Source organism: Mustela nivalis, assembly GCF_964662115.1.
Source record: "Mustela nivalis genome assembly, chromosome: 8".
In the NCBI taxonomy this organism is placed as follows: Eukaryota; Metazoa; Chordata; class Mammalia; order Carnivora; family Mustelidae; genus Mustela; species Mustela nivalis.
This window is the reverse complement of record NC_139027.1, coordinates 13636361-13659549: the sequence shown is the minus strand read 5'-3', so window position 1 is coordinate 13659549 and position 23189 is coordinate 13636361. Positions and strand designations below refer to the sequence as shown.

At 42.7% G+C, this 23189-nt stretch overlaps 1 long non-coding RNA gene across 2 annotated transcripts in view; it reads left to right on the top strand.

The window, feature by feature from the left end:
• The window catches only part of LOC309871291, a 36111-nt gene that overhangs the window by 4528 nt on the left and 8394 nt on the right, over nt 1-23189 (top strand). Inside the window, exons 2-6 of one of the 2 annotated variants that reach the window (XR_014315190.1) lie at nt 4607-4700; nt 7160-7222; nt 9687-9880; nt 17142-17256; nt 22399-22486. This is a non-coding gene — a long non-coding RNA (uncharacterized lncRNA). The remainder of the gene's footprint in view (nt 1-4606; nt 4701-7159; nt 7223-9686; nt 9881-17141; nt 17257-22398; nt 22487-23189) is intronic. The other variant, XR_014315189.1, reaches the window with a different exon arrangement.

The following is a 23189-nucleotide window of genomic DNA, read 5'->3' as shown; positions in this document are numbered from 1 at the left end:
TTTGTACTTAATTTATCACTGCTGTGTCTTTAAAGCTGACAGAGGGTACTAGACATACACTTAATGTCAGCTCTATCAGAAGTCTTCTTGTCTTTTTATAAGTAGAGATCTGAGACTCAGAAGAGGGAGCTGTCTGGTCCAAGGCCCTAGAATGGGCTTGTCCCAAAGTATGAGCGGGTCCTCTGGTCTCCCACCTCCAAGCCCCAGGACTTTTTCACTGTCTGCAGGGACTCAGAAACTGCGCTGAAGGGCAAGACTCAGTGCCGAGCTGCTTCCTGCTGTCTTGTGGGAAAGGCTAGGAGGCTGGGGAGAATCCCCTGATGTCTCCTGAGAAGGTGGAGTATGTGTTTACCAGATTTCATCACCCCCAAATTCTTGTCTGGCTAAAACCCTTTTCTTTCAGCAAGCTATCACAGTCCGAGGGAAGCACACCACGGTGTGTGATGCCACACACAGCCGATGACCTTCACATTCAGCACAACGACTGGAAGCCCTAGAAATGGTGTTTTCCCTTTGGAGGCAATGTGGCTTCCTTATAAAGAAGAGATATAAAGGGAAGCTATTGATTTTCAATTCAAAATGGGAAAATATTTAATTGGGTTCTGCACAAACATAATACAATTATCAGTTGAAAAGTGTCACTCAGCTGAACAAAGAAGGCCTTCCGTGTGGTATGTGGTATGTGCAGGACAAAACAAAGTAAAACCTGGCTGCTGATTGGACACCCATTCCTCATAATATTCCGGGGCTGTGTGATTACGGGCTGTCTGATGAAACTATTTTACAGCTCCAAAGTCTGTAAAGAGAAAGCTATCAAGCAAATTCCCAACTGAAATCAAGATTTTAAAATTCAAACTAGAAGTTAGGTATTTTTCCTCCTTTTCATTACTTTAAAAGTTAGCTAGAAATATACTTCTGGTCTCTCTGGCCTAGCAAATGCACTTGAGGTTGAAAATGACTCAAGGTTCTCCTCACATTCCGGTGGGGCTGCCGTGATGCCCCGAGACCTCTTACTCCTGCAGCTCCCTGCTGGTTCCATGTCCAGAAGGCTCCTTTCTCCCTCATTTCTATAATTCAGAGTTCCAGACAGAACCTGACACACTCAGCAAGCTGCTTTTCCTTGCAAAACATGTACTAGGAGACGATTCAAGTTCCACGCACCTCTCACCACCCAGTAGTGGTATGAGTGGGCATTCTGCCGACCGAGTGCCGGAAGGAAGGTTGCTGCAGATAAAGAAGATTGTCATTCCTGAGCCCAGCGCCAGGAAGGGGTTATTTCCCTTGCTATGTCCTAAGATTACCGTGTGCAGCAATGGACCGATGTGAGCTGGCCAAGGGGAGAGTGTTTAAGGGATCACGGCAGTGTTTGTCTAATGCTTTGAAGATAAAGGTGAAGACAATTGGGCACATTCCTATTCTTGCAAATGATCTAATAATTACTGTAATAATTATCCTCATGCAACAATAGACCTATTCGAGAACATTGAATTTCATGAAGTATTGTGCGTCCCTCAGCAGCGGTCGGGCTCATTGTGAGTAACAGTGCTGATCAAATAACGGAGCGCCGCAAAGCCGCTCTCCTCACTCACCGGGGCTCACATTGAGCTCCCTCTCTCACACCTTGCAATCACATAACATACAATAGCAAATACACTCCAGGAGGCTGGAGGGAGGCCAGGGAGGCGAGAGGGCCCCACTCCCAGGTCCTCTGGCTCTGCCTGTCAAACGGTAAGTGAGTATCTCCAATGAACCAGCTAATATCTTTGTGTTCAACTGACAGGCTGTTTTGACATTATTAGACACAGCCAAACAAAGGATGAAAACCAATTGGTAGCCACGTTTCACAGTTCCTGGTTGTAGGCACAAAGCAATCAAACACACCTGCCAGAAAGCCTGAAATGTGGGCTTTCAGCCCGGCGTTGTTCAAGATCTCCACCAACCCTTCCCTCCTTCATGATGTTTTTCCAGCTAAAGTAACCGTGGGACGAGTCCCAGCCCTATCCGAATTGCAGGGTGAGACTCCTGTTTTGCCCCAGCCCTCATAAACAGGTGCTTAACCTGTTTAACCCTAGATGGCAACAGGCCACCCAGTCAGGAAGGTACAGGGAATGATAGGGGGATTCTTAGGTATAGAACATGCTAGAACTTGAGACCAGGCCTGCAGGTGGGAAGAAAGGGTCAAATATCAGGAGGGATTTTTTTTTAATTAATTAATTTATTTTCAGAAAAACAGTATTCATTATTTTTTCACCACACCCAGTGCTCCATGCAATCCGTGCCCTCTATAATACCCACCAACTGGTACCCCAACTTCCCACCCCCTGCCACTTCAAACCCCTCAGATTGTTTTTCAGAGTCCATAGTCTCTCATGATTCACCTCCCCTACCAATTTACCTCAACTCCCTTCTCCTAACACCCCAAATATCAGGAGGTTTAATCCTCTGCGGGCTCTGTGTTCAACCTAATTTCCACATCCCAGAGCTTGAAAGCCTGATACTTAACAGGTTAAAGAGTTTTAGGGCAGACAAGGTGGTACTACCTTACATGATGGGAGGTAAATTTGGAAGTGTTGATGGTGTAACAATGGATCCAGAAGAGTTTTGAGTCAGTTCAGAGATAATAAGTCAGAAAAGAAAAGAAAAGAAAAAAAAAAAGAACAGAAAAGAAGCTGTTATGTTCTGGTATCTCCCCTTAATCCAGGTCTCTACCAATGGACCTCTTGATGTCCTAATTAGAGAAAGAATCCAAGCTGGGGGGATGGTGGTCCTAGTGGCATGTGTCTTTTCTCTGATGTGGCAGGAAAATTCAGGTTTGACCTGTATCAGCTCTGCCTGAGACACAGGATCCTGCCTTCCTTTCTGCCTCCAACCTTTCTGGGACACTCTTACTGGAACATAAGTATGGGTCTTGCTTCAAGCACGTCTCCATCTACTGTAGGTCAACATCAAACAGCCAAACAAATGATCAGTGAACTTTAAAAGTTCAGCAACTAACAGGGCCTTAAAAAAACGAGGAAAAAGGAAAACAGTGATAATTTTCCCAAAGCACTGGAGATTTAGACCTAGAGTAAAATCTCATCTGTGTCACCTAGAGCAAGTCACATAGGACTTCCTTAGGAGTTAAAAAAAATACAATAATACCATTTCTCTTAGCTTATAGAGTTAACATGAAGGTAGAACGAGGTGATCTTCTGATTTACAAGTTTTGCTTTTGGTGTATTGTTTGAAAATGTCTTTCTATGCATGGATGATGAAAATGGTCTTCTACTTTGTTAGCAGTTTAAAGTTTCTGCTTTTTTATATTTGGGTTTCTTTTTTGGTGTGATTTAAACAATGTCATTTTTTTTTGTCCCTTTACAGATAGCCTCTAATACTAATACCTTTCATAAAAGAGACTGTCTTTCCCTAGTGACTTATAATGTGATTTTTGCTCTAATGCAAATCACCATTAATGTGCAAGTTTGCTTCAGGGATCTCTCTTTTGTTCACTTGTTACTTTTCTTTTATGCAAATATGTCACTTTTTTTTTTTTAATTTCTCTAGCTCTAAGGTTTGTCTTGATTTCTGTTGGGAGAAATTCTTCCCTCTCCTTCTCTTGACCTGCCTCCTTGTCTTCCTTTCTCTTCCAAAGATGTTTGACTCTTCTTAGATATTCCTATTCCCTTCTGTATTTTAGAAGTTATTTGAAAGATTCCATCTCATAAAAATCTTGTAATTTTAATATGAACCCCTCTCATATGCAGGTTAATTTGGTGGATAATTGGTATTTTTACAAGATTGCATTTTCCAAAAGTGAACATTGTATTTTCATACATTTTATCCTGATTGGCTTAAGGTCCTTCAAGGGAATTTTAAATTTTTCTTTGTAAATATTTCACACATTTTCTTTGCCAGACTGATTTCTAGAATCTTTAATGATCATATTTTGATTGGTTCCTGCCAGCAGATGGAAAAAATATTAATTTATATTTGCTGATCTTCTGTTCAACACACTTGCTTGTATAAATCAATATCTCAACTAGAAACAGAAGAAACACTCAGAGAGGTTGATTTGAGAAGAGTTTAGTGAAGGGCCTGTTTACAGAGGTGTGGGCTGGGCATCACCACGGATAATCACCATGGATTAAATACAGCAGTCTGGGGCTAGTAATAGTAAGGCTCAATCCTCAGCCCTCTACCTGAAGGCTAGAGGAGGGAAGAATGCCTGGAACAGGACATAGGGAGGTCCCCAAAGGGGGTCTGCCTGACGAATTAGGACATCGGTGGAGGGGATCCACTGGCCAGCAGCAGCTACACAGGGTTGGGGAAACAGTAGCCTGGCTTTACTTTCCTCCGATAGATCTCCTGCCTTGCCTCTGCTCTCCCTCTCACCACTGGCCAGATCTGTCTGAAGCTTGTAGAAGTTAGTGCCACGGAGCACAGAGAGTGGGGAAGGGTGTGGATGGGTGTGAAAGCACAAGTGGAAGATAACTCACATGTTGCCGACTTCAGTTAGTTTTTATAGTTTGTCAGTCCTCTTGTATTTTCCAGATAGAGATCTGTGACGTGTTCAAATTATTTTTCTCTATTGATCCTTAAACTTTTTCTTGTCTATTTCACTGTCTAGGTCCTCCAGTGTAATGTGAGCTACTAAAGATTACGGCAGTGAATTGGTTTGTCTTGTTCCTGATTTGAATGAGATCACTTCTAAAATTTTACCAGTAAGTAGGCTGCATGCTTTAGTATGGATTTTTTTTTTTTTTTTTTTTAAGTAAGTTAAGTTGGCTACTTTCTGATCCTAGTAAGGGTTTCCTGTTGTTGAAAAAGATCATGAGCAGATTGTTATATTTTAACATACATTTTCATATCCCTATTAAACATATTTCTCACTGTGTGAGTGTGGTTAATTCCATTATTATGTTTGTGTGTGTGTGTGTGTGTGTGTGTGTATGTGAAAAAATACCCTTGTATGTCTAGAACAAATTCTATGGTTATGATGTATTTAAAAAAATATGTACTGCTATTTTTGATATGTTAGTATTTTGTTTAGGAGAGTCACATCTATATTCATAAGTGAGATTGCCTATAACTTTTTTAATGATCCTGTTTTCAAATTAAGTTTACACTAGCCAAATGAAATAAGATACATATGTTTTCTTTATTCTTGTCAATTTTGAGTAAAATAAGAATTACCTGTTTTTTGAAGGTTTGATAAAACTTCTTGATATGGCATCCTGGTTTGTATGTTTTTGACTGTTTATGCCATTTGTTTAATAGTTATACATGAATTTGGGATTTGATGTATTTTGAGTCAATTAACGTTTTACTATATTTTCAAATTATTGATGTAATATTATGCTGAATGTACTTTTATGATGTCATTTAAGTTTTATGTTTGGTTATGACATAATTTACATTTGTCATATTGTTTGTATCTATCTGCTTCTTTTCTTTTACTCGTTTTCCCTGATTAACTTTACCAGAAGTTCTCTCATTCATTCCTTCTGTCCGTCTTCATCCCTTTCCTGCTTCCTGTTATTTCAGTTATCTTTCAGTTATCAATCATCCCAATAATTTTTTTTTATTTTATAAGTTTTCTTCTTACCTCTACTTTTGACTTTTCAACACCATCTCTGGATTTACTTCTTTCCTTTTAAGCTAAAGGTTATATAATTAGTTTTTGTTTTTTTTTTTTTAGATTTATTTATTTGACAGAGATCAGAAGTAGGCAGAGAGGCAGGCAGAGAGAGAGGAGGAAGCAGGCTCCCCGCTGAGCAGAGAGCCCCATGCGGGGCTCGATTCTAGGACCCTGGGATCATGACCTGAGCTGAAGGCAGAAGGTTTAATCTTCTGAGCCACCCAGGTGCCCTTATAATTAGTTTTGATCTTTATTTTTTTCTACTACATAAATGAGAGACTGTGGACTCTGAGAGACAAACTGAGGGTTTTGAAGGGGAGAGGGATAGGGGGTCGGGTGACCCTGGTGGTGGGTATTAAGGAGGGCATGGATTGCAATCCATGCAATCATGGAGCACTGGGTGTGAAGCATAAACAATGAATCTTGGAACACTGAAAAAATAAAGTTTAAATAAAAAACACACTAAAAAAATAAATATGTAAGACTTCACATTTTCCTCTGAGAACTTTTGAGATGCCAGATGCCCCATAGAAATAGTTATATGACCATGACTACAACAACTCTCATGGAAGCTATTTGTAGGTATATATTGCTTTCTTTGTAATTCAGTTCAAAATATTTAAATTTCTATTATATTTTTCAGCCATATTGTGTTCTCAAACTGCCAGGGTATTTTCTTTTCTCTTTTTCCTCCTTCCTTGCTTTTATTGGCTAGATTATTTTCTTTTTTCTATTTCTTCCCCCTAGACATTTTAGACATTCCCCTTCATACATTCTGTTGCTGTTCTTTTGGTGCTACTCTAAAATTCCTTACCATTCATACTTCAGTTAACAGAGTCCAAGGTTAATCAATATCCCTACCTTCCTTCTGAACCTCTTTCTTGTGGGCATTTCAAAATTTAATCTGCTTTGCATTTAAACTCTCCCAAATATATTATTTTTATTGGTGGTATTTTTAACAGTTAATGCTAATTTAGATTTACCAATGTGTTTTGACTTTCTTTCTGCTCCACTGATTTTATACCAAATATTTTCAATATGTCACATCTTCAGTAAATTGGAACATCAAGGTTACAAGGTTCATTTCAGGAAGAGTGTGTACCCTTCACAGTTCTCCTTGATAGTCTTTTTTTTTTTTAAGATTTTAATTTATTTATTTGAGAGAGAGAGAGATCACAAGTAGGCAGAGAGGCAGGCAGAGAGAGAGGGGAGAAGCAGGCTCCCCCCTGAGTGGAGAACCCAATGTGGGGCTTGATCTCAGGACCCCAAGATCATGACCTGAGCTGAAGGCAGACGCTTAACCCACTGAGCCACCCAGGCGCCCTTCCTTGATATTCTTTTAAAAGCCACTTCTGTTCCACAGAAAGCATCATGGTGATTTAGCTTACAAGACAATGTGGATTTGTCTTATATCTGCTTCATCAATGTCAAACCTCAAAAATCCCAACTAACTAGGAAAAATTCTGTCAGAAATACAGTCCATATAGGAAGGAGATGTCATTTTGTGACCACCCCAAACCCTATTCCTCCTTTTTCTTCAAGGTGTGGCATCAGATGTCTGCTAACAGAAGTCTCTGGGTTTAGTGGAATGAAGAAGAATGATGTGTAAGCTGTATGTGCTTTGAGTAAATACGGTACTTCTGGATCATTCGAAGCCCTTTTTCCTGTTGACTCTGGCTGCCAACAGGTCCTTCAGTTTTCAGGATCAGATCTGATGTGTGGATAAGCTGGTGATATACTTGAGGATTTTGGTAGTCTACACATATAAACCGAATACCTCAGCCTCTGTGTGTGTGCGGTGTGTGTGTGTGTGTGTGTGTGTGTGTGTATGTTAGAAATCTGTATTTTCCTCATATATTAGGCCCTTCTTTAACTAAGCTGTGCTACAGACACGTTGTGCCCTTAGTCTGAGGAAAAGAGAAACATTTTGAGGTTTGATTTTTACAGCAATGGGTTTTCTGACACCCCAGTAGCTGAATAATTTGGAAGTTATTGTGGCCTTATGTCTCAATACATCTCCAAATCTAAATGTACATGTTAATGGATAGGACTGTGTGTTTAACGCTTGCAATGTAGACAGAAGCTAACACAAGAAGCATTTTGTTTATTGTAGGCAAAATATCTTGCTTCAGCTTTTCATTCAAATTGTCATTTGTTTCTAATTGTCAGGATTATGTAATAAATACTCCATCTGCTCTTTAAGAAAATGAACCATTGATAGTGCATTTAATATAGATTACATGGTAAACTTTCAGCTCTTTTAATAATTCTGACTCATCTTTGCTCCTGCTTTCTTCTTCCTTTTGTGTCTGGTGTGTGTCTGGTGTTAGAGTAATATACATCCTTTCTTCCTTTCTTTTTTTTTTTTTTTTAGATTTTATTTATTTATTTGGGAGAAAGAGTGAGAGAGAGAGCATGAATGGGGAGAAGGGTAGAAGGAGAAGCAGACTCCCCGCAGAGCAGGGAGCCCGATATGGGGCTTGATCCCAGAACCCTGACAGCATGATCTGAGCTAAAGGCGGACGCTTAACTTACTGAGCCACTCAGGCACCCCTGCATCCTCTTTTAGACCATGAACTCCCTGGAAACAAGAATTGATTTTATTCATTTTTGTGTTTCTCCTGGAATGTTACGCAGGGTTTTGCAAGCAAGGGAGGATGGCATTAATGCCGGCTCAATGAGTGCTTGAGTGGGCATTATTGTCCCCTGTAGCCCTGGTACTTTGGCTCAGGATCTAGGGATGATGGCGGGTGCTTCATAGAACCCTTCCTGCAAGTGACGGCTAGCAGCCCAGGTGGCCCGCCACAGATGCCCGAGGAAACCTTCCTTCTCCCTCTCTCTGTCCTTGCCAGGATATGCGAAAGGAAAGGGCTGGTGGCAAATGTGCATGTTGAGTTAGTTTATAAACACATCATATATACAAACTCCCACGAGTTCTGTGTCTGAACATTGCACACCTCCCTCCCCACCTAATTATATTGCATAAATCTGCGGGTGAAAAAGATGGAATGAATCTTCACAAGTTCTGTGAGTATTTAGTCACCACTGTATTTTATATCAGCCACACTCTTTTCCTTGGCAATGTGTCTGCATTCTGTGCGTTTACTGTCTGGACACAGTCCTTCTTAATACTTAAACAAAGTCTTAGCTAGGCATATGCAGCCACCGTATTAATGGGAGGAAAGTAGGAGCCATTTACAACTGGCGCTTGTCCAGGAGACACAGTCATGCCAGTGACAAGAGGAAACGGAGTCTTCTCTGCTTTAAACTCTGAGTGTGCATAATGAACAGGGAAGTGGGGGAGGGGGGCACTGCCCAGGCAGAGAACCAGATAAGGTGGCGGGATCATTCCCAGTCTTGCCTCTGCCATACACCTCGTAAACTGATAACTTGGGGTAGAATTTCCCAGCCAGCAACTGGAGAAGAAGTGGGTTTTATAGCAAATCGAGACAGGCTGACAGCTCCCAGTAAACAGAACATAGGTCCTCTTTGTAACCTGGATAGGAAGTCGCCGTCTGCCTCCCCGTGTCTTGTCTTGGGCACGGATCTTGTGCTAGTGTGTCAGAAGCTGACCCACAATATAATAATGATAAAATTAACAGATAGGTCACAGTTATTGAACGCATACCAGGTGCCAGCAACTGTGCCCAGTGCTTTATAACGATTTTATTTACTTATTAAAGAGAGCGAGAGAGAGAGAGAGAGCACAAGCAGTGGGAGCAGCAGGCAGAGGGAGAAACAGGCTCCCCACTGAGCAGGGAGCCTGATGTGGAACTGGATCCCAGGACCCTGGGACTGTGACCTGAGCTGAAGGCAGATGCTTAACTGACTGAGCCACCAAGGCACCCGTGCCCAGTGGTTTATACACATGAATCTCATTTCATCTTCTGTAAAAGTCCCTTGTACTTATTTTGATTTCACAGATAATAAAGCCAAAGCTCAAAGAAGTTAAGTTGTTTTCCCAATGCCTCCCCAGCTAGTGATGGGCAGGGCTGGGCTTATGAGTCCAGCTTAGTTGGTGACCGCGCCTGCTCTTCACCATCTTTCCTGTGCTCTCCCACCCTTCTAGAACCCACGGCACCCTCTGCGGATGACCAGCATTCCTCGTACCACAAGATTCTGTGCTTCCTTGCTGAGGCGTCTCACCCTGCTGGACTATGAACTCCCTCTCTGTAGAGGACTCCTTCCCTCTCTGTATCCCCACTGCCTAGCATGGTATCTGGTGCAAAGAAGGAACACAGGAGATGTGTGATGAACGAACCAGTAAGTAAATGACACAAACATTTGGTAAGGGGCTTTTCGTCAAAGAGCCCTGATTGCTGCTTGCTGGTAATCTCTGCTCCAGTAGGGACAATCATGTCACATAATAGGATTTAAATTTATTTTTATTGTTTTTATTTTTAAAAAGATTTTTATTTAAGAGCGAGAAAGAGAGAGAGAGAGTGCATGCACATGAGCATGAGCTCGGGGAGGCGCACGGGGCGAGGGAGAGCCAGGCTCCCTGTGGAGCAGGGACTTCTGTCTGGCTAGATCCCAAGACCCTGGAATCATGACCTGAGCTGAAAGGCAGACGCTTAGCCAACTGAGCCACTCAGGTGCCCCTAAATTTATTTTTAGATTTAGATGACAAATCAATTTTCTTGGTAAAACAGTCGAGAACTAAAAGCATCAGTGGAAGGAAACAAAATGTTCTCTTTGGGAACAGACAATTTGACAGAAGACTGAGAGCCTGGTTAGGAACCTGAGGTGGTCAGTCTGTCAAGGTCAAGCTCAGAAAGCCTCACCTCTCTTGTGTTTCAGAGCCTAGAGTAAGCTGTTTCAGTGCCTACTGACAGCCCCCTCTCGGGGTTTAAGTCAGCTACCAGCTGGCTGAGTTATAGCTGCTCCAAACCTAGGTTTCATTCCTTCTGAGAATACCAGGTGATGGATATGGTCTCTGGTTGCTTCTTCAGAAATACAGCTGTCACTTTGCAGAGTATGTTGGAGAAAAGCTACACCCCATGCAATCAGTAGGTATGCTCTGTTTGTAAATGCTGAGCTCAGAGCAAAGAGCAGACAGCTTCAGGCTGGCTCTGTGGAACTCCCCAAGAGGATTTGCACACACCCGGGCCTTCAGCCACACTAGATAACGGTTCTCACCAGCTCATTCGAGAGGGACCACTAGGTACTGAGGTCAGTCGGGAGTGTGTGCTTCACCTGCTGTCAGCAATAAGGACCCAGGGTAAACTATCAGGTTCTCACAGGACAATGGATCCAATTATAGGTTTCCCCAGCTATCCAAAAGTAGACCGTTTCTCTGAAAACGTTCATAAGCTGAAATGGTGTGAAGCAAAGAAGCAATTCCTATTCATTTATATGGAAAAAAAATTGAGTGTTTCCAGACCTCCAAAATAACCACTCTAAGGTTTTTGATACCACAGGACATGTATTGCTAAAGAAGGCACAGAATAAACCCAGATGAAAGGCAGATGGTCACAGACGCCGTCTGAAGCCAGGGTGGCTTGCTGCTGAGACGCTGCATGGGGTTCCTGGGAATGGAGCTTGGGGGGGCCTTCCTGCTGCTCTTCTCCGTGTGCGCTGCCTCTCCTTCTCCTCACCCCAGAGCAAATGCTGAATGAGATTTTCCCTTTTCACTTTTTTTCATAAAAGCAGATCCTTTTCAGATTTCTTTTAGGTAGCAAAACCAGGTGCTAGGTCTTTTTGTAAAAGTGATGTGGCATGATCACAACATTTTGAAAAGCAGAGGATACCTGTATTCTCCACTAAGCTTTGAATTCAAAGGTGGAAAGCTTTTCCGGTTATGAACTGAATGGAGTCCATCCGTTTACTGGAGGAGAAAACCAAGCAGGCAGCCCTTTTTGCAAGATACTCTCTGAATGCCTGACATGCTGTCAAAGACGTGGGAGTATGCAGAGCCTGGGTTTTGTTTTTTCTTCAGATTGCTAAGAGGTCAGGTGTTTTGGGTGGGGGGGGGTAGGAGGCTTGTGTGGAAACTGTGGACAGGGTTGCAGAGACAGGCATGCAAAGGTCTAACTGCCCACCCCTGCCCCCCGCCTCCGCCGCCCTCCCAGTCAAGCCGTTCATCGCCCTGCAGTCCTGGGCTGTCCTGGGTGTGCCTTTGAGTGATGAATCTCAGATTGCTAGAAGATATCCCCCCTGCTTCTGTACTTAGAATAATACATGCACATGATACCAAATGATAGAAACTGTTGATTTCGGTAATTTTTAAGGTATCCGGAAGCATGTCTGGGGTGAACTAGGTGACCCGGGAAGTCAGTTATATCCCTGCCCTATGTGCTGGCTGGTGTCCAGCATTTCCCAGGGAAGCCTGGTAACCTGATCTTTTTAGAAAGTGAATTTCCTAAAAGGCATGTAGTTTTACAGAGGGAGCCTCCTTTTCTGCTGTGGAATGCTATCAAAGTGCAAATTTCTGTGAGCGTATTAGTGACTCATAGGTGCAGCGTGAGTCCAGGGCAGGCGAGATGTTTTCTGATCAAGTCACTGAGCAAGTGTAGGATGTGGGTGCAGCAGGGATGAGAATAAGGAAGCCACTGGTTCTTCTTTCCTGCGGAGTGTACGGAGATTTGGTGATCATTCATCTCCTCCTCGCCCCTCCTCCTGTCCCCTCCACACCCACGTGTCCGCACACACTGCCATGCACCCTCGCACCCAAGCAGGGTGCAGACTCCTCTCCCAGTGTTCAGCCCCGAGGTTTCCCACAGCTGGAGTGGGGAGCGCCACCTGCGTGGTTCTGCTTTGTGTCGGCCGCACTTGCGCAGGCAGGCCTGGTAACCATCTGCGGAGGCAAGGCCCAGGCCTGGCCGGGAACCACCAGCGCAGTCCCTGCAGGCCCCGAGGAGACCTGGACACAAAGCAGGCATCCTGCCGTACCCGAGAGGGCCTGCTTCATGTCCCGGTTCTTTCACACAAGGAAACTGATGTACACATTCCCCTTCTTTCTTAATATTCATGTTTCTTTGTTTTCATAGCTGAGTCATTCTGGGAGGGATGAGCGGAGGATGACTCTAAATTAAGTGGCTCTGTCACTGAGTGCTTCCCTCCCTCCCAGCTTGCTGGCTTTCTCTCTCCCTTTTCTTTCTTGCTTTCCTTCCTTCCTTTCTCTCTCTTTCTTTAGTTCTTTCTCTCTCTTCCTTCTCTCCTCCCCTCCCCCCTCCCCTCCTCTCTTCTCTTCTCCCTCCTTCCTTTCTTTTTCTTTCTTTGCTCTCCCTCCCTTTCTTTCTGAAACTGCACAGAACTCGAATGTGCACAGAACTTCTGTGTGCACAGAACTCTAGTCCTGCACTTGAGGACATCTGAGTCTAGTGCACGAGACAAATACGGACTCATAATTGCAGCCCATGTGACGAGAACTCTTAGATGGGTGCATGGAAAGAGCCTTTCAGGCACAAAAGAGAAGCTACAAGCTTCCTCTGACAGAGTTTGGAAAGATTTTACAGAGGACTTTGGATCTGAGTTGGACATTGAAGAATGGCAGGAGTTTAAGGACTGGAGAAGTGGAAAAAGGTATAAAACCATAAGTAAGAAATCACAGTGCTTCTTAGAAATGGCATATTGGGGCATAAAAAGCAAGATTAAATTATTCTACAGTAGAATTAAAAACCAATAATGGAAAGGCCTCAGGAAAAGTCTTCGAACACTTGGAAATTAAAGAACAAATCCATAAATAATTTGTAAACCAAAGAAGCAATCAAAAGGAGAAAAGGAAGAATTTGGAACTGAATCAAAATATGCAACATTAAAATTTGCAGGGGCTCTGTAAGTGATATTGGGGGAAGAACTTAGAGCATTCAGTATCTATATCAAAAGAGAAGAGTGGTCTTAAATGATTAAGCTTAGTTCCTACCCCAAGAAACTAGAAAAAGAAGAAACTGAACACAAGTAAGTAGAACAAAAGAAATAGTAAAGATCAGAACAGAGGTCGGTATAATTAATATCAGAAAAGCAATAGGGAAAATCTGTGAGACCAAACCTGCCTCTCTGAGAGGAATGATAAAATCAACAACCTCCAGTCAGATTGGTGAGGAAGAAAAAAATGGAGAAGACACCACGTATAAATATAAGAAATGAGAAAGGTGGCACTCACTATAGGTCTTAGGAAGTCAACTAGGGTATAATATGAATAGGTTTATGATGACAAAGACACAAAACACCAGCGCTCAAGATAGAGTAATAAATGACCCTGTATCCGTTTTTAAAAATTGAGTTTCTAGTTAAAAACCTGCCACCAAAGAAAACTCCAGGACAGGTTTGTTTCACTAGTGAATTCTACCAAACATATAAGATAGAAATATTACCAATTCTGCATATATTCTTCTAGAAAATTGAAGTGAATACTACCAAACTCACTCTATGAGGCCAGCATTCCCTTAATATCACAGTTAGAGATATTATAAGAAAATACCAATAGTACCTTTCATGAACATATTAAAAGTTAGTGGGTTGAAAACATCATGACTAAATTAATTTATCCAAGGGTTGACTTAGGTTGAAAATATTAACAGACTAAGAAAGAAAAAAGATGTCAATAAAAACATTTAAAACATGAAAAAATAAAACATCCATTCCTGATAAAAACTCTGTCAGTAAACTAGGGAAACTTCTTCTTCAGTTTGATAAAGGGCATTAATAAAATAATCCACAGTTACCATGATACTTACTGGTAAAAGACTGAATGCTTTCTCTTCAAATCAGGAAGAAGACAAAGATGGCCTCTCTGACCACTTCAGTTGAACTCTGTACTAGAGATTCTGGCCAGTTCAGTAAGACATTTGATGCAGAATATTTGATATCCTTTTGGTATCCAACATCTTTACTGATGTTGGAGGGAAAAAGATCAATATCCAAAGACCAACCGTATTTCTGTATAGAAGAAGCAAATAATCAGAAGTTTAAAGAAAAAACAATGCCATTCATAAGAGCAGAGAAATATGGAATGCAAGGGGATACATCTGAGAAAAGATGTGTAAGACCTACACACTTACAATGGCGAGGAATGTCTGGTGACGTGTCAGATACCAACTATCTGTAATTGATCTACTGACTTAGTGCCATCTCCCTAGAAGCCTTAGCAGGTGTTTTTGTCAAAATTCACAAGCTGATCCTAAAAGGTATAATAACGCAAAGGACTTTGAGTAGCCAAAATAGACTTTTAGAAAAGAAGTTTGACAGAGAAAGAATTTGTGTATAAAAATTATGACACTATTTGTTGATACCAGACCATGGCAAGTCTTGAATTAGACTTTAATTATTTTAAAATAAGGAATCCACACAAAACCTTGCACACACATGTTTATAGCAGCTTTATTCTTAATTATCGAAACTGGGAAACAATCAAATGTCCTTCAGGCCATGAAGGTATAATAATCTGAGGAATATTCAGACAGCTAAATCCTATTTAACATCAAAAAGAAATGAGCTATCAAACCATGAAAACACATGGAAAAAAAAGCTCAAATGAATATTATTAAGGGGAGGAAGCCGCTCTGAAAAGACTACATACTACATGATTCTGACTCTGACATTCTGGAAAAGATAAAACTCAACAGGCAGGGAAAGATCAGTGGTTGCCAAGGGTTTTGGGTGGAATGAATGAAGAAGTGGCGTGCAGGGGGGGGTTTAGGGCCCTGAAACTACCCTCTCTGACACTATCAAGGCAGACACACAGCATTTTGCGTTTATCAAAACTCTTGGAAATGTACAACAAAGTGAGCCCTGATGTAAACTGAGAACTTTAGTTAATAATAATGTATCAGTATTGGTTCATAACTGTAACAAGCGCATCACATCAACTGCAAAGTGTTATTGGCGGAATCTGGGAAGCATGTGGAAAGGATCTGGGAGAACTCTTTGTACTTTCTACTCAGTTTTTCTATAAACGTGAACCTTCTCGAAAAAAGGAAGGTCAATGTAAAAAAATTTAAGGGGTCGTTATTTTCAGCAGCATCGTCATTGTAATCGGAGCTGTGCCGAGTTCAGGTTTTGCCGGAAAGACTGGAAGGGAAGACCGGAAGCGAGCACGTCAGCTAGGAGGTTACTGCAGTAGTCCAGGGGGAAGGCTGTCGGGGCCTGGGGAGGGTGGCGGCAGCCAGCATGGGGAGTTAGAATAATGTAAAAGGCTCTGAAGGGAGACTCAGGAGAGTCCACTGACGGTTTAGCTGCGGCAGTGAGGAGAGAAGTGAGAACACACAGTGTTGGAAAGAAGAGTTGCGTAGGTTTGCAGACTTCTGAGCCAGTCTTGGCTCTGGATCTTGACATAATTGCGGGAATGCCCAGGAGGCGTTATTGTGGTGCTGGGGCTCGAGGCTCAAGAGCACAGCGTGTGGGAGTGTGCAGTCCAAAGCCTTAGTCGTTAAACGCACGCGGCCCTGACGCCCGAGAAGTGCGGCTTGTCTGAATGTAGATGTGCTGCGTGTGTAAAACTGAGCACAAAAAAGGCTTAGAAAAAGAAAACATAAAATGTCTCTATAGTTTGTATACAGATTACATTATTTGAATTTCCCCTGTTTATTTGACAGTTTTGCTGCGGCTACTAGAAAGGTTAAAACTACACACGTGGCTCACATGATTTATCTGCTGGGTTGCGCCGGTCTTGGGCTTCACCAGAGGCTTTCTGTCCACAACTATCTGAACTTGGCCCCATGGGGAGAGTCCCCATCCTCAGAATCATGCCCCACTCTAGGGTGTGACGCATGGAGCGAGGTGGAGGAGTCAGGCGGGATTCCCGGGGTGACCTCGGCACAGTCTGGGTCTCCACAGGAGTCCCTTTGTCCGCTACTTGAGAGGATCCAGCCAAGCAATACCTGGCCTGGCCGTCACCCGCATGTCTAACAGAGATCAAAGAGAGATCATTTCTAATTGTCCTTGCTTTCTCTGCCTTCACACAGAGATGAGCAGTCTGCGTCTGGGTCTGACCTAGGGGGCTGCATCTCCCGCCTCACCCTGCCCTGGGACTTGGCAGTGAGAGAAAGCCGTGACTAGGGATGGCCATGTCCTCCTGAGGCAGGGCTCATACCCATGTCGACAGGTGCCCTCACCGCAGGGGGAGTGAGCCTGAGCTCCTGCTGGTTCCCACAGCTCCTTGGGCTCTGGCATTCTTTTCAGGACACCCCCGCCACGCAGGACCCGGAGCGCACATCCCTGGCAATGGACGTGCTCCAGGGACACCACGCTGTGCCTATATCCTGGCCGTCCCCTTGCCATTTGGCTTCGTTACATTGTCATGTTCACTCTTGGCCTTTAGGTAAGGATCCATGGACGGTGCACATCTCCACCCACAACCAGGGAGACTCAGAAACCTGGCCATCTGCCCGTTCCCGTGAGTCCCTGCCGGCTCACCAACACTCAGTCCCGCCCCTTTTCTTCCACTGTCATCGGAGAAACCTGACATCCCGAGTCTGGTCCTCAATCTTTTGTATAATGACCCAAACCAGCTTTCCCGATGCATTTCCCATGTTCTCAGCAAGCAGGGTTTCTTCCTCTCTCTAAAAATATGCTTTCCCCACAGAGAACAGAGAGGGTGTTGTGGCGCCGTCGTGGAGATGCTGGGACGGCCGAGGCAGAAGTGGGCTGACGCAAACAGCCATGTCTTTGGAGTCTCCCGTGAGGTCTCAAGCGTTCATGTAAATTTTATATTCTATTACACTCATACACTTAAATCATCATTTAGTCAAAATGTTATCCATGGAAGATGTTTCATTGTTTTACCCTGGATTTTTCTACCTCCTGGCAAAGCACCCCCCTGCACCCCACCCAGGACTCCTAGGAGTAGATAGTCCTCAGTTTCAGACAAAAGAGGCAGCAGGCACCTAGTTCACCAGCCTGGTTTCTGCAGGGAGGGAATACACTACTTGCGTTTCTCTGGGCCCTAGGAGCTGCTTGGCCTCTCAGAAGTTTCCATGTATGTGAATTCCTTATAAAGACTGCAGCTGTATTCAAGTTTCTTGGCTACTAGGCAGTGTCTGTCTGTGTCTCCTGCTTTGTCCTTAGCTGCTATGCTTTCTCCTGGGCTGAATACGCCATGGGGTTTGAAAAGGCAGAGCCCAGGTCTCTCCTATTCATACCTTATTCCTCTAAGTTGGCACAGCGCTTGGCATAGAACTGGTGCTTCCTGAGGCTCTGTTGAGTCAATGAATGCTCCGGTGAAAACAGGGCTGATGGTCTTTATATTAAGAGACTGTCAGTATCTCAAGGACAGGATCTGCCTCCCATGCCCTTGTATTTCCCTCTGGCTCTTGTGCCTAAAGCTCATTTGTGTTTATAGAAGGATGGTGGGTGCGATGGATGGAGAGTTTGGAAATTTGATAGAGTAACCCACCAGATTAAGGTATTTTCTTTACCAGTTACTGGAGTGAACCATCTTACATTTGATGTTTCACATGAGGTTATGTTTCAAAGTAGCTCTGTGATTTGTTACCACGTACCTGTTGGGGGTCATTGAGAGCTGAGAAGTACGGACTTTGGAGGGCTCTGAGAGAAAGGGTCTGGGTGGCAAGGGGACAATGGGATAGCCACTGTCAACAAGGAAGGACAGATGCTTTCCTCATCAGCATTGTCAGTGACTGATGGGGTCCGTCCAGCCTCCATGACTTTGATGCCTTTGGTGGGGAGCATGTCAGATGGTACACTTACCACCTTTGTAATAAGGTAACTAGAGAGACGGTATAACCATGGAGTAGAAATGGGATTTCTAGATATGAAAGTCCCTTTGACATTCAGTGTACACAGTGGGGAACTGAGAGATATTAGAAAGCAGAACAGAGACGCATGAACAAGACACACCCTCCTGAATGAAAGGAGGTATTGATTAGTGTGAGTGGGAAGGATGGGTGTTCTACAAACGAGGTCTCATCAGGAGCCTAACGTTTGCACTGTCATTTAAAGCACCTTACATATTTTTGGTTCAAGAGTTGCTGTCCTGTATTCAGCGATTTCTGGAAGCGGCGGGGAAAATGATTGTGGAAGTACAGAAAGGGCCCACGTGTGTCTTAGTATGTTTGAGCTGCTATAACAAAATACCATGACCTGTGTGGCTTATAAACGAGGAACGTTTAACTGCTCACAGTTCTGGAGGCCATGAAGTCCAAGATCATGGCACCCACAGATTCAGTGCCTGGTCAGGGCCTCCTTCCTAGAAAACTCTCTTTTCACTCACATAGCAGAAGGAGCAAGGGGGCGCTCTCAGGCCTCTTATCTATAAGAGTACAAATCCATATATATATATATATATATATATATAGAGAGAGAGAGAGAGAGAGAGAGAGAGAACACATCCTTATGTGGGGATGCTACCCTGCAAATCACCTCCCAAAGGCCCTACCTCCTAATATCATCATGTTGGGAATTCAGATTTCAGCATATGAATTTGGGAGAGGAGGGCACAGTTACTCAGACCATACCAGAACGGATGTATGGCAACTTGACATTATTCCTGAATAAATTCATAACTGGTTATAGACATTATCATACTCTATAATTTATTGGTCCTTTTGGCTGTAGGAGAATAGAATGGATGAGTGAATTCAGAAAGCCAATCTCAGAGGACACCTATCCACTGTGTGTAGTAAGTCAGGAGCATTCTCAGGCCAGACCCAGGCCTCTGGGTTCCTCCCATGGCCTCCTGTGGGTGGAGCCCTGCATGCTTAGCTCCACGCGCCTGCCTTTCCTGCACTGGTTTCATCTGGCATGACCATTCTTCCTAGGCATTGTCATTTATTATCACAAAATATCAGTTGACACCATTAAAAAACCAAATACCCTATAACTTTGGCATTTGAAGTGTGGCCTGAGGACCAGTGGCCCTGTGTCATCTGAGAAGCTCAGGCTTCACCCTTAATTCACAAATCAGGATTTGCATTTTACAAGATTCTCTGGTAATTTACAACTCCAGCACGTTACAACTTGGATACGCCGCCCTCTAACACCCGTCACTGGGCTGCTTCTTTGTAATGGCCATTCTAGTCTCTGAAATTCAGCTTCTTCTGTCTCAAATTACATCCCTACATCTGGTCATCAAACTCCCCCACTCCCCCCCCCCCCGCCCCATCTTAGAGATGGCTTTTCCTGCCCACTGCTGACAAATCCTGCTTTACTACCTGGAGATGAGCCTTGTGCATTCAAAGAGAGAAGAAAAGGAAATAAGGAAATAGCTTAGTTTAACTTTTTTTTTTTTTTGGTCCATTTAATTTCATATAGGACACATGTGACTTGTTTTTATTTTCCTAAAGATATCCGTTCCTAAGTTCCTGAAGTTCTAAGTTGTTAAACAGTGGTTTCCAGTCTTCTCAAAGTTGGGCATATAAGAGCAAGATTATAGTTTTGATTCTTGATGTTAAGAAAGTAACTTCCCAAAAGCTATGAATGCTAATATTTGTGATTTATAAAATCACAAGGTCATTTGTAAAATACCTTTATGGGTCTCTTGGGGAGTTATTTACTAGGCCACCTTTTGTAAGACCAAGATAGGAAGTTTCCATCCACCGCCACCCCTCCCACAGCCAGGTGTGACATCCCACAGGGTAAGGTGCCCTGGTCAGTACACCAGGGAAAATAGGAATGTGCTACAAACAAACAAAACTATCAGATAATTAAGGTGATTTTGGCTGGGGCTTGATTGACCTTTTATAGTTTCCAAATGTTTGCCAACAGTTCTTTAGTTTTAAAGAACTTGTGGCTTTTCAAACTATCCAGGTTGCTAGTAAGTTTCCCTAGAATTGTCGATTTTATGATGAAAGAATTCGGGTTTCTGACTAAGATTTAGATTCAAATGCTGCCTTCAGCTGTACTAGTCCTGCGAATTTCGATAACTTGGCTTTCTCATCTGTGAAAGGTGGGACTGCAGGACTAATAGGTAGAACAGTGAACACAGAAAATGAATGCAAAGTTTCTCGCATAAAGTCAGGAATCGGGAGCTGGTAGCTATTATTACCTGGCTTTGAGGTTAATGCTTAGCAGATAAACATAGAAGAAATAATTTGTTGAACTCGCTTCCCCCCGAACTCATCTGCATATCATGAGGGACAGATAATAGTAATAATCTGGGGAAAGGTCTTCTCTTGATAATTTGATTTCTGAGTTAATTTACATAAGCTGTCCCCAGTTTAAAAAGGGATTTTGTTTACTGTCAATAAGATAGATTTTAGAGTGACATTTAAAGAATACAACGAGTCAAATAGGTGTCCATGGACATTCTTAAAATAGCCACAATGTTTCTATGAGATGATTTCTGGCTCCAAACTAGAACTCCAGAGGAGAAATGTATGTTTCCTTCCCGTGGAGGTCAAATATTTTTCTTATCAGCATTTGGGGGAAAGTATCTCTGATCTCGGCATGGGACAAGTGAGACATTTATCTGCCCATGTTAGGTATTCATATCCCAGCTGAATTGCTGTAGGGCAGAAGAGCTAGTGGTATGGGACTTGGAAGATGCATATAACATACAGAGAGAGTTTGGGATAAAGTGTTTTAGGCAGGTTAGCATGGGGATGAGGGACCAGAGCTCAAAATGGGATGGTATCCCTTAACCACCAGGGAGGCTGTGGTCAGCCTAAAATTCAAGGACCTAACTAAAGACTAAGTAAGCCGGGGGTTCCTCTTTTGAAGTCCAAGCTTTCGTGTGGAAAGAGCCTTAGGTGACCAAGAATGACCCCTCCACTAAAGGTGCTAGAGGTCATTTAGTGTATTCTGTGTCTATTCAGGGTATAAGCACAGAAAATGCTAGGAGGCATGAGCCAGATAACTAGAAGTAAGTACGTGCAAAGTCCTCAAAGCTGCCTCTTCATAGAAGAAGAAAACCCCAACCCCTTCCATGAATATGCCACACCTTACCTTAACCTCCCCATAAGGAGACAAGACGCAGACCTCCTGGGGGGGGGCCTTCCCTCCCAGAGTCAGCCCACACTCCTGTCTTGAGCATGTACTTGTGCTATCACTACACTGTGGCTTTCACCTACCTGGCTTATCTGTGAATTGTCTCTCAGGCAAAACCAAGAACCTTGGTCGCTGGCCCTGAATCGAGGTCTCATTCTCACCTCTCTGGAGACCTCCTTGGGCCCTACAGGGTACCAAAAAGACCAGGAAAGCAATATAGCCTGTCCTGCCCTTGACCATAGTGATGACCTCGAGTACACACTTAATATTTATATTATGTGCTTACATGTTCTATTAATTAAACATTCTATAACCTCACTCAAATAGTGCTCATAATTAAGCGTTAGAACATTGACTGGTATTTTTTAGGTTCCTATGTGGTAAAGGCAGTTTGTGAAGTTAACATTCATGGTTGAATACCAGTAGGCTTTGGGCAGGAAGGAGAAGCACACTAAAAATCCGTGGGCTAGTTCTTACAGGTTGCACTAAAAATGAGGCTCACAATGAAAAAAAAATACACATTCCTAAATTGGTGAGTAATTTCTGCTTATCTTACTTTACAGTAATAAAATGGAAATATTGTTCAAATCATTGAGATTTTTCCCCAGGAACTACTTATCAGATGATTGGCTTTGTCTTTATTTTGTCCTTCATAATGAACACTTTTTTTTTTTTCTCCTTGAGTAGTTTTGCTCTGCTCTTGAAATGATGAGGGATATTAGAAAATTAAAAAAACATCTTTTCACAGCTCTTTTTGTATGATAAAAAGCAGTGTTTTCAGATTGAGGAAGCATTTATAGGTCTTACTACTTTCCAACTTCATATTCTATAGATTTTGGTTTGGTTTTAGAGATACCTTTTAGGAATTAAACTGGATTTTTTTTTTTTCCTACCAGTGTGTTGACCACCCAGCTTGGAATAAGGATGTTGACAAAAATAAACCATGTGATTCTCCTGCCACATCACTTTCTCTCCCTAGTTAAGGTAACAGTCATCCTTAATACTGTGTTCATGCTAGTTTTTTTATTTAAATACTACAGTTTAACATTTGACAAGGAATAGCACAAATCATATTTTATGACACTCTAAAAATAGTTCTACATCTTCCATGAGGAACTTGCAGTCAAATAAGAAAACTATGTCATTTGCCATCTAGAACTTGGGTGACTGGCCAAACATTACTCAAAGAGGACACAGTTAATAACGAGTTACATGTGTACTTGTCTTCCCCTTTGTGCTGCACAGTGAAATCATGCCAGTTTCGAGAGACAGAACACGGCCCTTCTTGTTAGCCCCCTATTATGAGTAATCAGATCAGGAAACAATGATTGGTTCCTTACTAGTAGATAAACACTTCTTAGTAAAGATTGAAATAACTTGCATTTGGGAAATCTATTAACCGTTTGTTTGTTGTTTTTGTTTGTTTGTTTGTTTGTTTTTGGCTACAGTTGTTTTTTATGGAAGTATAGTTGACATACAAAGGTATACTAGTTTCAGGTGTACAACTTAGTGATTTGACAATTCTGTACATTACACAGTGCTCACTATGAAAAGTGTTGCTACCAGCTCATGTTACGATTGTTTTCTATGTTTGTTATCTACTTGGTTGAAAACCTAGTAGGCTTTGTGACCTACTAAATAATAAACAGTAGTCAAATTTTCAGCTCCTAAAACCCCTTTTTCTCAT